Genomic DNA, 13228 nt, shown 5'->3' with positions numbered 1-13228 from the left:
AAATCACATTGAATGCTAAATTGCAGGCCTAAAGTGGTTTCAAACATCTTGCATGTGTATACATCAATCAGGGAGTGTAATTAGAGTACTGCTTCACACTGACACACCAAACTCACTGTGTAACGCACCGCAAACAGCTGTTTGCGTAGTGACGGCCGTGCTGGACTGGTGCGCACCATGGCGAGAGTGCAGGCCATGGCGGTTTTCAAGCCCATATGGTCGCCGGGCTGAGGTAGCTGAATGACAGAACAGCGACTGTCCAGCTGATCAAATTTGGTCTGACCACAATGAAGCAACGACCTTATTATCTTCGGTGTGCCACCCCCACCTGAGACACTCATATAGTCGGCGATCATTGCTTCATTGTGATAAGCAAGCCCCTTCACCGTGGCAAGGTAATGATCACGCAGGGGGATGGGCACATGTACATGCCTTTTTTTTTTTTTTTTTGTTGCAGCCGCCCGCAGTGCAGCCAGAAAAATTAGGCAGGCATGTATACGCACCAGAAAAATTAGTATATAAATTCAGGAATCCGCCTAGAGTCCTGGACCCTGTTGGCAAGCGGCCTGCAGGCAGAGAGGCTGTGTGTGGGGACTGACTTAGTCTTCGGTCGTGCAGTAGACCTCCGGGATCCATACCTCATTCATTTTGATAAAGGTCAGGTACTGAACACTGTCTTGACTTAGGCGACTTCTCTTCTCAGTGACAATGCCTCCAGCTGCACAGAAGGTCCTTTCTGACAGGACGCTTGCGGCAGGGCAAGAGAGAAGTTGTATGGCAAATTGGGACAGCTCTGGCCACAGGTCAAGCCTGCACAACCAGTAGTTCAAGGGTTCATCGTCGCTGCTCGCAGTGTCTACATCCCCACTCAAGGCCAGGTAGTCGGCTACCTGCCGGTCCAGGCGTTGGTGGAGGGTGGATCCGGAAGGGCTATGGCGAGGCATTGGAATAAAGAATGTACGCATGTCCGACATCACCCTGAGATCGCTGGAGCGTCCTGTCCTTGCCTGCGTGGACTTGGGAGGAGGAGGGTTACTGCCAGTGGTACCTTGATTGCGTTGTGCTGTCACATCACCCTAAAAGAAATACTGTAGGGGGGTTGGGAGAAAATGAGTTGAAGTTACCCGGGGCTTCTAATGGTCCCCCGCAGACATCCTGTGCCCGCACAGCCACTCACCGATGCTCCGGCCCCGCCTCCGGTTCACTTCTGGAATTTCAGACTTTAAAGTCTGAAAACCACTGCGTATTCAGTGGTATACTAGTAGGTATATGCAGTACTGGATAGTACAATGTGCAGCTCCCTGTCACACACACAGGTAGTCACTGAATGTGCTGGGCTGCTGGCAGTGGCACACACAGTATGAATTAGCAAGGCTGTGTATGCAACAAAAGTGTCAGTTTGACACACAGAAAAAAAAAAAATCAAAGAACAGGATTAGCTTTGAAAAGTGCTGTTGAGGGGTGCTATTAAAGCAATAATAATCAGCCTGGAGCAAGCTAAGAAGCCAAGAACCTAACTAATCTTTCCCTAGGAGAACAATCTGCAGCAGCTCGCCCTAGTCTGTCTAATAGCAGGCAGACGAGTGAGTGTAATGGCCGGCGAGCCTGCCTTATATAAGGGGGGGGTGGGGCTCCAGGGCTTAGTGTAGCCGGATTGGCTACAATGTGCCTGCTGACTGTGATGCAGAGGGTCAAAGTTGACCCTCATAGTGCATTATGGTGCGAATCGAACTTCCGCAAAAGTTCGCCTTCCTCAGGCGAACGCGAACCACCATGGTTCGCCTGGAACCGTTCGCCAGCAAACCGTTCGCTACATATTCCTGGACCCGACGAAGGCTGCAAAGCCGAAAGCTCGCTTATTCTTATTCTTTGTAGTTAGCCAATAAATGGTATCATCCTGATTTAAAACTTCTTGCTTTTACTGATGGCTAACACGGTACAATACCCTACTGGACCTTCCTGTAGAAATACAGGGACCACCGAAAGCCGAATAGAGTGTGGTATGCAAGTAAGGTATTATATCTAATGTGCATACTATAAGCAGGGCTGGATTTACCATAAGACACTGTAGGCACCTGCAAAGGCGACTCAGTCCCTTCCCCTAGTCCCCTCCCTCATTCCCCATACAAGAGTCCCAAACAGGGTGTAAATGAGAGCTTCGTCACCCAGGTGTCGGCATTCCACTGATGAGATCCCCCTTTAGACAGGGGCACCTCTAGCTACTTAATACTGAGGGTACTTCTGGCTACCTAATACTAAAGGACACTTGTGGCTACCTATGAGGGGCAGGGGAAGTAAGGGAAAAGTGACAGCTGGGAGTAGACAGACAGCACAGTTGCGGTGCAGTTTTGTGGGGTTTGATAGGTTCACGAAGGGTGAAGTCTAGGGTGCCAGGACATCTGTGCCTATAGGCTCCTGTGATGCAAGCGAAGGCGTACTTTCCCGATAGTTCTGTTCACCTCCATAATGCTCCATTAGGGTCAACTTTGACCCTCTACATCACAGTCAGCAGGCACATTGTAGCCAATCAGGCTACACTCAGTCCTGGAACCACTCCCCCCTGTATATAAGACAGGCTCCGCCGGCCATTGCACTCACTCGTGTCGAGTCAGACTCGGATGATGAGGAAGGTGTTTCTGTGGAGGAGGAAGAGGCGGCAGGAGAACAAATACAGCAGCCGTCACAGGGGGCTTGTGCTGCTCCATGTTCCCATGGTATTGTTCGTGGCTGGGGGGAGGAAGAGGACTTACGTAACGTCACTCAGGAAGAGCAAGAGGAGATGGATAGTACGTCTGGATCTGACTTTGTGCAGATGGCGTCTTTCATGCTGTCCAACCTGTTGAGGGACCCCCGTATAAAAAAACTCAAGGGGAATGAGCTGTACTGGGTGGCCACGCTACTAGACCCTCGGTACAGGCACAAAGTGGCGGACCTGTTTCCAACTCACCTGAAGGCGGAAAGGATGCAGCACGTGCAGAACAAGCTGGCAACTATGTGTCAGAATCCGCTCTGTTGGTCTTGATTCCCTGGACTGTTTGGTTTCTGGCAGAAACTGCTCTGCTGGTCTTGATTCCTTGGACTGTTTGGTTTCCTATGCTGGTTACATAGTGCAGTCCAGGGAAGGAAGACCTCTTTGTCAGCTTGCAAGGCTGACTGATTTGCATTCACTTATCTGGCAATCTGCTTGTCTGTTTCCTTTGAAGGTTTCCAATATAAATGTCACTTCCTCCCAGAATTCCTCGCTTGTCATAGTTCTCATTAGGGAAACTTACCTTAGAGCCTCAGCATCTTGTTACTATATTCTAGTGTAGTTAATTCTTGGGGAGTGCTCCTTGCACTCCTATTTAGTGCAGTCAGGTTTGTGTTATAATTTGCACTGCCTATTCTGTCTTGTCTTGTCTGTGCGATTGTACTATTGCCAGCGGTGGCTGATAGTAAATCATTCTGTCCTGTTCTTAGATCGCATTCGCCCTAGCGTTAGAGGCGGTGGATCTTTCTTGTCTGAATCTTGGAGTATAACCTTAGCTGCGGTTGCTACTGGTTACTCCTTCTGTCTGCCTTGTCTAGAACGAACGCTTGCTGTTTTCTGGTGTGAGATAACCGATTAGCAAGCGTTCCTCTCTTGTCTGAACCTTGGAGTATGACCTTAGCTGCGGTTGCTACTGGTTACTCCTTCTGTCTACCTTGTCTTATTCGTGCGATTGTACTGTCGCCAGCGGTGGCTGACAGTGAAACGTTCTGTCCTGTTCTTAGATCGCATTCGCCGTAGCGTTAGAGGCGGTGGATCTTTATGGTCTGAATCTTGGAGTATAACCTTAGCTGCGGTTGCTGCTGGCTACTCCTTCTGTCTGTCTTGTCTGGAACGAACGCTTGCTGTTGTCTGAAGTGAGGCAACCGATTAGCAAGCGTTCGCGTTATCTGTTCTCTGTGTTTATTTGTTAGTCAGGGTTGGTACGTTTTGTCACTGTTGTGCTTAACGTGCGGTGACCGTACCATTGACGCGCTTGTCTCTGTTGCGCATATCGTGCGGGGGCCGCGTTTAGCTAGTTCGTTTGTTATTTTCCTTGGCGTTCAGGTTGTGGTTATTTGCTGTGCCTTTCTTACTCGGTTCACGCTCTGTCTTTGCTCTATCTTGTGTTGCTGATAGCAATCACCTCTCTTGCGATTAGCTTTCTTACTCTGGTCTGTTCTGATGTGATATGTCTACCGTCGCTGGGTGGCGACTAGATTGGTAGTCTCTGTTCTTGCTTTCTTCTGAATTGCTACTTTGTTGCCCAGTCTTGCTTAATCGTACAATTTCAATCTGGCATCTGTGGCTGTACAGAGGACTTATCCCTCTGTACTCCACAGCTCCATCTGCTGGTTGGAATTCCCCTCTACATATACTGGGTACTCTGCTTCTGTGTCTGTGGGAGATTTCCATCTCTTTCAGCGCACTTGGCGTGCGCTGACTTTGGAAATCACCCACAGATCGTTACACTATGGTTTACAATGCGTTTAAGGGTGATGTCACAGCACAACGCAATAAAGGTACCACTGCCAGTAATCCTCCTCCCATGTCCACGCAGGCAAGGACAGGACGCTCCAGCGATCTCATGGTGATGTCGGACATGCAGACATTTTTTAGTCCAACGCCTCGCCATAGCCCTTCGGGATGCACCCTCCACCAACGCCTGGACCGGCAAGTAGCCAACTACCTGGCCTTAAGTGTGGATGTATACACTGTGAGCAGCGATGATGAACCCTTGGACTACTGGGTGCGCAGGCTTGACCTGTGGCCAGAGCTGTCCCAATTTGCAATGCAATCCAACTTCTGTCTTGCCCTGCCACAAGAACAGTGGTTATTGTGTTGGTAAGGACAGTTCCGGTGGGCATTGCAAAGGGTTTGGCATTTTTGGACAGTCCCTGGAAGGCAGTGGGTACCACTCGCAGAATTTCGGGGGGGCTTTTTTCTGGAAATCACGGTTCTGATGGGTATCACACTGAGGCTTGTAGTACTGATAGGCATGGTTCTGTAGGTTCTGGTTCTGATGGGTCCAGTCTTGTGGTGACTGATTCTGGAATTTGGTCTTGTCGGGCTGTCCCGGCCATCATGAATTGTCATTCAGATTGTTTTACTGGGAATGTCAGTTTTGAAAGGCGTCTAGTATCCACCTTTAAAGGGGGAGGGTACTGTTATGATCACTTCTGCAGCATGTAGTGCTGGCTGCAGTTTTACTGTAGACAAGCAGTTTTTGATTTCTTTGCGTGCATTTGCTTGCATAGTTTTGCTTGCGCTCACACTGAGTGTTGATTCCATCTGCAGTCGCTCTGAAGTTAATGACAGTTTAAGATGCTCTTGTGAAGTCAAACATTGTCTGTTGCAATGGAGCTGCAATCCCTTTCGTGCAGGTTGCATAGCTTTGTCTGCCTTTCCCTGCTGCCAGCTTGTGACTGATTATCATTCACCTGTGTGGGAACATATAAAGCAGCAGAGAACTGTTTGGGAGTGAGGTTCTCCAATTGTGTGTTTGGTAAGTTTTAGAGCAGTAGGAGACAGGCCTTGGAGGTGGCAGCTCCAAGGCTTTGGCTGCGCTCACATATGGTGTTAGATGCTGGTTCTGGGGCCCCGGGCAGTGAGAGTTCCCGGGGCCCCAGGCTGGCTCATGCACCATTGTTTTTAATCACCTGTGTGGGAATCTGCATGTCTGCTCCCATTGGATGACCTCAGTATAAGGAGCTGCTTCCTGCAGTGCTCCTCGGGCTATCATAGTTTCAGCATCAGCCTGTCTTGCTGTTACTCTGGCCCCAGACCGTGTTCCTAGTTCTAGTGTTAATTCATGTGGACTGCACTGATCTCCTGCGTAGGAGTCAGTGAGTCCTTCTAGTCCTGTTCCTGGTTATCAGTATTTGTTACTTTGCTAGTCTTGCATCATATATTGGTTCATCGCCAATATATACGCATACTAGCGTGTTTGTTATTTTCCTTGTATTCGTGTTACGTTAATACATCAGTGTCGCTGATATATACGTACTCGAACTGTTTATATCCTGTGTTCAGTCAGTCATTTTCCAGCAACTTTCGGTAGGTTGCGCTTATCGTGATCACTCGTGCTTAGTTAGTTCAGTCCTGTTCCTGTTACCTTGCGTGGATTGCGCTCATTTCTGCGTAGAAGTAGCGAATCCTTCCTAGTCCTGTTCCTTGTATTGCTCCAGTTCCTAGCTAGTGTTCCTTGCTTATGTTATATATCGGTTCCTCGCCGATATATACATATGTTAGTCAGTCGTTTGTAGTTTCAGTGATAGCTGTAATTATAATATGCTAGGAATATCATATCCATTGTATATTAAGTATTGTTTGTGGTTGCTCGGATCTACGCCTGCTCTGTGCGCCACATCTCCTATGGGAGTCAGTCCTCTCCTCCACTACACTGGGGATATCCTGGTTCCTTGTGCTTGCGTGTGTGTGTCTCCTTCACGTTAGGTTATGCATTACGTGCTGACTGTGGAGAATATACCACCGAGCATAACACAGGCCTTTTCCTAAAACTCCTAGAGAGCGGAATAGGAGGAAGAAACTATGATGTCATTAAGAGCTCATATACTGGGAACCAATGCAGTGTGAAAATGGATGGGAAGAGCAGCGCATTCTTCAAGCAGGGTCGAGGAGTCAGGCAGGGCTGCAGTCTGAGCCCAACGCTCTTTAACATATTCATTATCCAACTGGCGTTAGCCCTGGAATCCTCCACAGCACCAGGCCTCCTCCTGCATGACCGTGAGGTGAAGTTCCTGCTGTATGCAGATGACCTTGTGCTGCTCTCCCCAACAGAGGAAGGACTACAGGACAGCCTGGCAGTATTGGAGCGTTTCTGCACCACATGGGCACTGCCCATCAACCCAAAGAAGACAAAAGTGATGGTGTTCCAGAGGAAGAATCTAAATGAAAACCCCACCTCCTCATTTATATTAAATAGCTCCCCACTGGTTTTCACCAACAGTTACACCTACCTGGGCCTGGAGATCAACCAATTGGGGAGCTTTAAACCAGCAGCAGAGGCTCTGAAAGAAAAAGCCTGCAGAACATTTTATGCCATCAGAAGACAGCTTTACCACCTAAAACCACCAGTGAGAGTGTGGGTAAAGACATTCAACAGCATCATCACCCGAATCCTGCTCTATAGCAGTGAGGTATGGGGCCCGGTCACCTACCCTGACCAATCAAAATGGGACTCCAGCCCAACAGAAATCATCCATGTAGAGTTCTGCAAGTATCTTCTCCAAGTCCATCGCAGCACTTCGAACTCAGCCTGGCAGGCAGAGCTAGGCAGATTCCCAATATGGCTGACTATCCAGCAGAGGGCGCTCTTATACTGGGCGCATATACAGAGCAGCAACTCTAGTAGCCCTTATCACTCGTATGTCCCGCTATGCAGGACATTTCTGCAGTGGCGGTTTGCGGCGCATCTATACCCTCCCGCAAAGCCCGATCTCTTTCTGGCTATTAGTGGGCATGTAAAACTACATGCCCACACAGTCAGTACCTCTCCTTCGCCAAACCGGAAGTGCACGATCGGCGCACCAGGAAGTGACAGATGCATTGAAATTTCATTGCATTTGTCTTGTAGAATTTTTTGCTGATTTCTTGCTTTTTACATATTGATTCCATGCGGATTCTTTATTGCAGATTCCTTTCAGCAGATTCCATGCAGAGTCCTTGCAGATTTTTTGCAGATTGCTTGCAAAGTTGCATAGAGGATCAATAGCATCCTATGCAATGGACCTGGAGGAGTGTGTAAATAGTAGCCAGCATTTTATTGCTAATATGCCCAATCGAAATACCAAAGATTGCATTGTGTGTAAAGACAGTAAGACCCGGGTGGCGGGCATAAAACCACCTATTATTGCGAAACTTGCTCACACAGGCCCGGATTACACCCAGGAAACTGTTTTACAATTTACCATACCTTGGCTTTCTCCTCTGCTACCAGCCAATAGAAGATGCCAAACTGTCCAAATAAGGTATCAAATTAAACGTTATAATGTGTTCTAATAAGATATACCATGTTACTATGTTATGTTCCATGTTAAAATGGGAGAGAGGGAGAGTGCATTTCTGTAAAAAAAAAAACTCTGAGCAGAAACGACTCCCTTTAGGAAAGAACTCCGAGTGGAAAGGACTAGCACTTACCACCATAAAGCCTCACTGAGCCAGGGGGGTGAGGCCATACCATGCGCTCTCAAGCAAAGCATCAGCAGCCAGCCCAGCCAAGACCACCAACACAGCCTGACAAAATCCCAAATAAAAGGGACTATAGAAAGCTGCAAGGAACGATACATAAGGCTTGATTCACAAAGCGGTGCAAACTGTTTAGCACGGGTGTGCTAAACAGTTAGCACATGAAGTGCCATTCGCGGACTTTAGCGCACGCAAAGTGCCGCAATTTGCGCGCACAAAAGTCCGCGATCGCGTGAATTGCGGCACTTTGCGCATGCAAAAGTCCACGAACGGCACTTCACGTGCTAACTGTTTAGCACACCTGTGCTAAACAGTTTGCACCGCTTTGTGAATCAAGCCCATAGAGGAATGGAGAAGTGGCATAAAGAACGTGAGCACTGTTAGCACTGTATATAATATGTATAGCACTTCCTAAACCCTGTATATAACTCCTCAGCTGCATTGTAACTTCTTTGTGTGAGCAAGGTGATTGTCCGCTATTGAAACAACAGGCTGGCAGAATCAAGCATATCAGCCAGCCTAAGTTGCTACCTACCACGTACATTGTTGGAGGAACTAGGATGTACCACTTTGGTTGGTATATGGCTGAGTTTTTAATAGGTTAGGGAGTGGTGGTGGTCTCTTGCTCGATTATAGCAGTTGCCAAACTATGCAAATGGCATTTTTCATAAAAGTTTATTTAATAAAGATTTTCTACTTTTGAATCAAAAATTTTGCAGTCCTTGTATTTTCAATTACTTGTGCCAGTGTGCAGCTAAAAACTGGTTTGGTTGCTTTGTTTTTTGTTTTTTCTAAGTTGCTACCTGCCTGCCTCCATTGCTGCAGGTTTGGACACCTTTATGCTCTACACTAGTGTTGATCGAACAGTGCTCGGCACTGTTCGTTATTCCCCAAACATTGGCGTGTTTGGGTTCAGGTCGAGCACAGCCGAGCACCACATGGTCTCCTCCCCTCGCTTATTGGCGCCTTTGCAGGCAGCCAATAAGCGGCGACGATGCATTTTCCACAGCTATGGTCACACAGCCTAGCTGGCTGTGTGACCATAGCTGTGATTGGCTGAGCGGGTCATGTGTTCGGGTATATAAATACCCGAATGTGCGGCTGGCTCCACCATTCGCATTGCCAGCCAGGCCAGCCACAGTGCCCCAGCCTCACCACCACTGCCAGCAGCAGCCACAGTGCCCCAGCCTCACCACTGCCAGCAGCAGCCACAGTGCCCCAGCCTCACCACCACTGCCAGCAGCAGCCACAGTGCCCCAGCCTCACCACTGCCAGCAGCAGCCACAGTGCCCCAGCCTCACCACTGCCAGCAGCCACAGTGCCCCAGCCTCACCACCACTGCCAGCAGCAGCCACAGTGCCCCAGCCTCACCACCACTGCCAGCAGCAGCCACAGTGCCCCAGCCTCACCACTGCCAGCAGCAGCCACAGTGCCCCAGCCTCACCACCACTGCCAGCAGCAGCCACAGTGCCCCAGCCTCACCACTGCCAGCAGCAGCCACAGTGCCCCAGCCTCACCACCACTGCCAGCAGCAGCCACAGTGCCCCAGCCTCACCACCACTGCCAGCAGCAGCCACAGTGCCCCAGCCTCACCACCACTGCCAGCAGCAGCCACAGTGCCCCAGCCTCACCACCACTGCCAGCAGCAGCCACAGTGCCCCAGCCTCACCACCACTGCCAGCAGCAGCCACAGTGCCCCAGCCTCACCATCACTGCCAGCAGCAGCCACAGTGCCCCAGCCTCACCACCACTGCCAGCAGCAGCCACAGAGCCCCAGCTTCACCACCACTGCCAGCAGCAGCCACAGTGCCCCAGCCTCACCATCACTGCCAGCAGCAGCCACAGTGCCCCAGCCTCACCACCACTGCCAGCAGCAGCCACAGTGCCCCAGCCTCACCACCACTGCCAGCAGCAGCCACAGTGCCCCAGCCTCACCACTGCCAGCAGCAGCCACAGTGCCCCAGCCTCACCACCACTGCCAGCAGCAGCCACAGTGCCCCAACCTCACCACTGCCAGCAGCAGCCACAGTGCCCCAGCCTCACCACCACTGCCAGCAGCAGCCACAGTGCCCCAGCCTCACCACCACTGCCAGCAGCAGCCACAGTGCCCCAGCCTCACCACCACTGCCAGCAGCAGCCACAGTGCCCCAGCCTCACCACCACTGCCAGCAGCAGCCACAGTGCCCCAGCCTCACCATCACTGCCAGCAGCAGCCACAGTGCCCCAGCCTCACCACCACTGCCAGCAGCAGCCACAGAGCCCCAGCCTCACCACCACTGCCAGCAGCAGCCACAGTGCCCCAGCCTCACCACCACTGCCAGCAGCAGCCACAGTGCCCCAGCCTCACCACTGCCAGCAGCAGCCACAGTGCCCCAGCCTCACCATCACTGCCAGCAGCAGCCACAGTGCCCCAGCCTCACCACCACTGCCAGCAGCAGCCACAGAGCCCCAGCCTCACCACCACTGCCAGCAGCAGCCACAGTGCCCCAGCCTCACCACCACTGCCAGCAGCAGCCACAGTGCCCCAGCCTCACCATCACTGCCAGCAGCAGCCACAGTGCCCCAGCCTCACCACCACTGCCAGCAGCAGCCACAGAGCCCCAGCCTCACCACCACTGCCAGCAGCAGCCACAGTGCCCCAGCCTCACCACCACTGCCAGCAGCAGCCACAGTGCCCCAGCCTCACCACCACTGCCAGCAGCAGCCACAGTGCCCCAGCCTCACCACCACTGCCAGCAGCAGCCACAGTGCCCCAGCCTCACCACCACTGCCAGCAGCAGCCACAGTGCCCCAGCCTCACCACCACTGCCAGCAGCAGCCACAGTGCCCCAGCCTCACCACCACTGCCAGCAGCAGCCACAGTGCCCCAGCCTCACCACCACTGCCAGCAGCAGCCACAGTGCCCCAGCCTCACCATCACTGCCAGCAGCAGCCACAGTGCCCCAGCCTCACCACCACTGCCAGCAGCAGCCACAGAGCCCCAGCCTCACCACCACTGCCAGCAGCAGCCACAGTGCCCCAGCCTCACCACCACTGCCAGCAGCAGCCACAGTGCCCCAGCCTCACCACTGCCAGCAGCAGCCACAGTGCCCCAGCCTCACCATCACTGCCAGCAGCAGCCACAGTGCCCCAGCCTCACCACCACTGCCAGCAGCAGCCACAGAGCCCCAGCCTCACCACCACTGCCAGCAGCAGCCACAGTGCCCCAGCCTCACCACCACTGCCAGCAGCAGCCACAGTGCCCCAGCCTCACCATCACTGCCAGCAGCAGCCACAGTGCCCCAGCCTCACCACCACTGCCAGCAGCAGCCACAGAGCCCCAGCCTCACCACCACTGCCAGCAGCAGCCACAGTGCCCCAGCCTCACCACCACTGCCAGCAGCAGCCACAGTGCCCCAGCCTCACCACCACTGCCAGCAGCAGCCACAGTGCCCCAGCCTCACCACCACTGCCAGCAGCAGCCACAGTGTCCCAGCCTCACCACTGCCAGCAGCAGCCACAGAGCCCCTGCATCACCACTGCCAGCAGCAGCCACAGAGCCCCTGCCTCAGCACTACCAGGCATTGGCAGCAGGCACTGCCAGCCCACTGCCAGCAGCCACTGTGCCCATTTTTTTTGTTGCCAGGCCAGCCACAGGCCCACAGTGCACCTGCCTCACCACTGCCAGCAGGCACTGCCAGCAGCCACCGTGCCCATCATATTTGGTCCCAGGCCAACCACTGTCAGCGTGTTTGTGCCAGGACACTGAGGGCAGTCTTTTCCTGCTGAGAAAACATGTGCCCATCATAAAAAGCACAGTTTATTGCATTTAACAGTTGCTTTGTGTTGTTAAAAAAACAGTACTTTCAGTGCCAGCTGTGAAAACGAAAAAAAAAATGTTATTCCATTTTACGGTTGCTTACTTTTGTATAAAAAAATCAGTACTGTCAGTTCCAGCTGGGAACAGTTGTGCCCATAAAAAAAACACAGTTTATTGAATTTTACTCTTACTTATTGTTGCCAAAAAAAGCGGTACTTTCAGTGCCAGCTGGGTTAGCGTTGCCGGTCCCATTGGTAGGACTGCTTTTCAGGAATATCTCATTTCTATTATATTTATCAATGCATGGCGATAAACTGCATTGGCCTGAAGCGTGCAGTTTTTCCCCATACACGTATGCCTTTTTTTGGGGAGTTTTATTTGTTTTATTGGCAGTCAAGTATAATTGGCGCACTGCTCTGCAAACATGAGTCCCTGCTTTTATTCTGCGCCTAAGATCTATGTGTAAATGCCCCCTCACTATTTCCAACCCATTTTGCAGAAGTTTCCCTCATTTTGCAAGTTTTTTCAGGCCTGCAAAGCATGCTCGGGTCCCCATTGACTTCAATTAGGCTCGGTGTTCGGCCGAATATCCCGAACATCCGGACCATGTTCGGCCGAGCCGACCCGAGCCCGAGTAACTGGGTGCTCTATCAACACTACTCTACACAACCTTGGTAATTTACCATAAACATCTGTATACTGCAACCCAGTGTCCTAGGGCTAGCCACACCCCACAGTGTGTGCAGCCAGACATACAGCTGCCTGCACACTTACTGCCATACTTGAGTGTACTGTGGGGGGGGGGGGGGGTAGGCAAAGACACCCGCCTGGGCATACAGTCACAATATTAGGTTATTATTTTTATTGCATTTTTTAATAATCATTATGTAGTCTTTGCAGACACACAAATAAACAAGTGGTCGAGATTTGCGACACTTTTTTCAGTACTTTTTAGGAAGTTTGAGCCAGTTTTGACTCCCGTGTTGTGTATGTATATATATATATATATATATATTTTCCTGTACGAATTATCGGCATTGTTCTTGACATAAAGAACTCCCAGAAACTCACTGTCTACCAATCACTACAGAGGGACTACACAATGGCCCCATATCTGGAGAGGCTACACCACCACAGACAGACCCTGAGTCTGTACCGTCTGAGTGCCCACAGCCTGGAGGTAGAGACAGGGCGGCACAGACAGACATGGAAGC

The 13228-nt window shown here is 51.5% G+C and overlaps 1 gene segment (V, D, J or C); it reads left to right on the top strand.

Annotated features, from left to right (window-relative positions):
• The window catches only part of LOC137524124 (tyrosine-protein phosphatase non-receptor type substrate 1-like), a 112962-nt gene that overhangs the window by 88427 nt on the left and 11307 nt on the right, over positions 1-13228 (top strand).

This window comes from Hyperolius riggenbachi, chromosome 7 (genome assembly GCF_040937935.1).
Source record: "Hyperolius riggenbachi isolate aHypRig1 chromosome 7, aHypRig1.pri, whole genome shotgun sequence".
NCBI lineage: Eukaryota > Metazoa > Chordata > Amphibia > Anura > Hyperoliidae > Hyperolius > Hyperolius riggenbachi.
Note: the sequence above shows the minus strand (reverse complement) of the source record. Positions and strands in the feature narration are given on the sequence as shown.